We start from the raw sequence: 5,758 nt of genomic DNA, 5'->3' as shown, positions 1-5,758 counted from the left end.
CTTGTTGCGCCTCCTTTATTTGAGTAGTAATGTTATTATGAATCATTATATTCATAGATTTTACTCGAATGGGTTCTCTATCCTTCCTGCTCAAGGCATCGGCTACCACATTTGCCTTCCCCGGGTGGTAACGAATCTCAAAATCGTAATCATTCAATAATTCAATCCACCTACGCTGCCTCATATTCAGTTGTTTCTGATTAAATATGTGTTGAAGACTTTTGTGGTCGGTATATATAATACTTTTGACCCCATATAAGTAGTGCCTCCAAGTCTTTAATGCAAAAACAACCGCGCCTAATTCCAAATCATGCGTCGTATAATTTTGTTCGTGAATCTTCAATTGTCTAGACGCATAAGCAATCACCTTCGTTCGTTGCATTAATACACAACCGAGACCTTGCTTTGATGCATCACAATAAATCACAAAATCATCATTCCCTTCAGGCAATGACAATATAGGTGCCGTAGTTAGCTTTTTCTTCAATAACTGAAACGCTTTCTCTTGTTCATCATTCCATTCAAATTTCTTCCCTTTATGCGTTAATGCAGTCAAGGGTTTTGCTATTCTGGAAAAGTCTTGGATGAACCTTCTGTAGTAACCAGCTAGTCCTAAAAACTGGCGTATGTGTTTCGGAGTTTTCGGGGTTTCCCACTTTTCAACAGTTTCTATCTTTGCCGGATCCACCTTAATACCTTCTTTGTTCACTATGTGACCGAGGAATTGAACTTCTTCCAACCAAAATGCACACTTTGAAAACTTAGCGTACAATTCTTCCTTCCTCAATACTTCTAACACCTTTCTCAAATGTTCACCGTGTTCTTGGTCATTCTTTGAGTAAATAAGTATGTCATCAATGAAAACAATGACAAACTTGTCAAGGTATGGTCCACACACTCGGTTCATAAGGTCCATGAACACAGCTGGTGCATTAGTTAAACCAAACGGCATGACCATAAACTCGTAATGACCGTAACGTGTTCTGAAAGCAGTCTTTGGAATATCATCTTCTTTCACCCGCATTTGATGATACCCAGAACGTAAGTCAATCTTTGAATAAACAGACGAGCCTTGTAGTTGATCAAATAAGTCGTCGATTCTCGGTAGTGGGTAGCGGTTCTTGATGGTAAGTTTGTTCAACTCTCGGTAGTCGATACACAACCTGAATGTACCATCTTTCTTCTTGACAAACAAAACAGGAGCTCCCCACGGTGATGTGCTTGGTCGAATGAAACCACGCTCTAAAAGTTCTTGTAATTGGCTTTGCAGTTCTTTCATCTCGCTGGGTGCGAGTCTGTAAGGAGCACGAGCTATTGGTGCAGCTCCTGGTACAAGATCTATTTGAAATTCAACGGATCGATGTGGGGGTAATCCCGGTAATTCTTTCGGAAATACATCGGGAAATTCTTTTGCAATGGGAACATCATTGATGCTCTTTTCTTCAGTTTGTACTTTCTCGACGTGTGCTAGAACAGCATAGCAACCTTTTCTTATTAGTTTTTGTGCCTTCAAATTACTAATAAGATGTAGCTTCGTGTTGCCCTTTTCTCCGTACACCATTAAGGGTTTTCCTTTTTCTCGTATAATGCGAATTGCATTTTTGTAACAAACGATCTCCGCTTTCACTTCTTTCAACCAGTCCATACCGATTATCACATCAAAACTCCCTAACTCTACTGGTATCAAATCAATCTTAAATGTTTCGCTAACCAGTTTAATTTCTCGATTCCGACATATATTATCTGCTGAAATTAATTTACCATTTGCTAATTCGAGTAAAAATTTACTATCCAAAGGCGTCAATGGACAACTTAATTTAGCACAAAAATCTCTACTCATATAGCTTCTATCCGCACCCGAATCAAATAAAACGTAAGCAGATTTATTGTCAATAAGAAACGTACCCGTAACAAGCTCCGGGTCTTCCTGTGCCTCTACCGCATTAATATTGAAAACTCTTCCACGGCCTTGTCCATTCGTGTTCTCCTGGTTCGGGCAATTTCTAATAATGTGGCCTGGTTTTCCACATTTATAACAAACTACATTGGCATAACTTGCTCCGACACTACTTGCTCCGCCATTACTCGTTCCGACACCATTTGTTCCTTTCGTTCTATTAACCCCTGGTCCGTAGACCTCACACTTCACCGCGCTATGACCATTTCTTTTACACTTGTTGCAAAATTTGGTGCAGAACCCCGAGTGATTCTTTTCACACCTTTGGCATAGTTGCTTCTGATTGTTGTTGTTGTTGCGGTTATTATTGTTGTTGGGATGATTGTTGTAGTTGCTGTTGTTGTTGTTGTTGTTGTTGTTGTTGTTGGGCCGTTTGTTGTAGTTGCGATTGATGTTGCGATTGTGGGGATAATTGTTGCGATTATTGTTGTAATTGCTGTTGTTGTTGTATTGGTGATTCTTATCACCGTTTTCCTCCCATTTTCTTTTGACTTGCTTCACATTGGCCTCTTCAGCAGTCTGTTCCTTAATTCTTTCTTCAATCTGGTTCACTAGTTTGTGAGCCATTCTACATGCCTGTTGTATGGAGGCGGGCTCGTGTGAACTTATATCTTCTTGGATTCTTTCCGGTAATCCTTTCACAAACGCGTCGATCTTCTCTTCCTCATCTTCGAATGCTCCCGGACACAATAGGCACAATTCTGTGAATCGTCTTTCGTACGTGGTAATATCAAATCCTTGGGTTCGTAACCCTCTAAGTTCTGTCTTGAGCTTATTGACCTCGGTTCTGGGACGGTACTTCTCGTTCATCAAGTGCTTGAATGCTGACCACGGTAGTGCGTACGCATCATCTTGTCCCACTTGCTCTAGATAGGTATTCCACCATGTTAACGCAGAACCTGTGAAGGTATGCGTAGCGTACTTCACTTTGTCCTCTTCAGTACACTTACTTATGGCAAACACCGATTCAACCTTCTCGGTCCACCGTTTCAATCCGATCGGTCCTTCGGTTCCATCAAATTCCAAAGGTTTGCAGGCAGTGAATTCTTTGTAGGTGCATCCTACACGATTTCCTGTACTGCTAGATCCAAGGTTATTGTTGGTATGTAGCGCAGCCTGTACTGCGGCTATGTTTGAAGCTAGAAAAGTACGGAATTCCTCTTCATTCATATTCACGGTGTGTCGAGTAGTCGGTGCCATTTCCTTCAAAATAGTTAAATGGAACAAGTTAATCATACAGAATATTAAGAGTAGTTAATAGTATTTCGTAGCATAATATGAACTCATTTATAAAAGCTTTTTCTTCATATTAGCGTTTTATAAGTTTAAATTCGGGTAGTACCTGCCCGTTAAGTTCATACTTAGTAGCTAATATACAATTCAACTACTACAATTCTATATGAAAAACTGATTATAATAATATTTCGCGTTCAAACTTTTATACAATATTTTACAAACTTACAATACCGCTTATTTTACATAAAGCATGAAATATAGCACACAATAACTTTGATACAAGATAGTTGTGAAGACAATTCAAGCTAGTACACAAGTCGTTCAGCAAAGGCAATAAAGACACGTAATTCATACGTCCAGAAACAAGTCATGCATTCTGGTTTTACTAGGACTACTTCCCATCCTTGGTCTTGTGCAACATAACCGTTATGGCCGTTGATAAGACAGCGTGTTGTAACATCATCAAAGGGACGAGGGTTACGTAATGTCCAACAGTCCCGTAATAATCTAAAAACCTCATTTCTTACCCCAATTACCGACTCCGTCACTTGTGGAAACGTTTTGTTTAATAGTTGTAGCCCGATGTTCTTGTTCTCACTTTGGTGAGAAGCGAACATTACTAATCCGTAAGCATAACATGCTTCTTTATGTTGCATGTTAGCCGCTTTTTCTAAATCACGAAGTCCAATATTCGGATATATTGAGTCAAAATAATTTCTTAACCCGTTGCGTAAAATAGCATTTGGGTTCCCCGCAATATATGCGTCAAAGTAAACACATCGTAACTTATGGGTTTCCCAATGTGATATCCCCCATCTTTCAAACGAAAGTCTCTTATAAACCAAGACATTCTTGGAACGTTCTTCGAATGTCTTACAAACTGATCTCGCCTTAAATAGTTGTGCCGAAGAATTCTGGCCGACTCTAGACAAGATTTCATCAATCATGTCTCCGGGTAGGTCTCTTAAAATATTGGGTTGTCTATCCATTTTGTGTTTTTAAACTGTAAAATAGACAAGAGTTAGATTCATAAAAAAAATACTTATTAATACAAGCAATTTTTACATATATCATAAAGCATAAGAACACTATATTCCATATATTACACCACACGAATACAACTATTTTATTCCGACTCGCTCGTTTCTTCTTCTTCAGTTTTGGTTCGTTTTGCCAAGTTTCTAGGGATATATGATGTTCCCCTAATACGAGCCGTCGTTGTCCACATTGGTTTAGAAAAACCTGGTGGTTTAGAGGTTCTCGGGTCATTGTTACAACTTAAGGACTTCGGGGGTTGACGATACATATAAAGTTCATCGGGGTTGGAATTAGATTTCTCTATTTTTATGCCCTTTCCCTTATTATTTTCTTTTGCCTTTTTAAATTCAGTTGGGGTAATTTCTATAACATCATCGGAATTCTCGTCGGAATCCGATTCATCGGAGAATTGGTAATCCTCCCAATATTTTGCTTCCTTGGCGGAAACACCATTGACCATAATTAACTTTGGTCGGTTGGTTGAGGATTTTCTTTTACTTAACCGTTTTATTATTTCCCCCACCGGTTCTATTTCTTCATCCGGTTCCGATTCTTCTTCCGGTTCCGATTCTTCTTCCGGTTCCGACTCTTCTTCCGGTTCCTCTTCGGGAACTTGTGAATCAGTCCACAAATCATTCCAATTTACATTTGACTCTTCATTATTATTAGGTGAGTCAATAGGACTTGTTCTAGAGGTAGACATCTATCACATAATATCAAACACGTTAAGAGATTAATATATCACATAATATTCATATGTTAAAAATATATAGTTTCCAACAAAAATGTTAAGCAATCATTTTTAAAGAAAACACGGTCGAAGTCCAGACTCACTAATGCATCCTAACAAACTCGATAAGACACACTAATGCAAATTTTCTGGTTCTCTAAGACCAACGCTCTGATACCAACTGAAATGTCCCGTTCTTATTGATTAAAAACGTTCCATATTAATTGATTTCGTTGCGAGGTTTTGACCTCTATATGAGACGTTTTTCAAAGACTGCATTCATTTTTAAACAAACCATAACCTTTATTTCATCAATAAAGGTTTAAAAAGCTTTACGTAGATTATCAAATAATGATAATCTAAAATATCCTGTTTACACACGACCATTACATAATGGTTTACAATACAAATATGTTACAACAAAATAAGTTTCTTGAATGCAGTTTTTACACAATATCATACAAGCATGGACTCCAAATCTTGTCCTTATTTAAGTATGCGACAGCGGAAGCTCTTAATAATCACCTGAGAATAAACATGCTTAAAACGTCAACAAAAATGTTGGTGAGTTATAGGTTTAACCTATATATATCAAATCGAAACAATAGACCACAAGATTTCATATTTCAATACACATCCCATACATAGAGATAAAAATCATTCATATGGTGAACACCTGGTAACCGACAATAACAAGATGCATATATAAGAATATCCCCATCATTCCGGGACACCCTTCGGATATGATATAAATTTCGAAGTACTAAAGCATCCGGTACTTTGGATGGGGTTTGTTA

Source organism: Rutidosis leptorrhynchoides, chromosome 4 (genome assembly GCF_046630445.1).
Source record: "Rutidosis leptorrhynchoides isolate AG116_Rl617_1_P2 chromosome 4, CSIRO_AGI_Rlap_v1, whole genome shotgun sequence".
In the NCBI taxonomy this organism is placed as follows: Eukaryota; Viridiplantae; Streptophyta; class Magnoliopsida; order Asterales; family Asteraceae; genus Rutidosis; species Rutidosis leptorrhynchoides.
Note: the sequence above shows the minus strand (reverse complement) of the source record.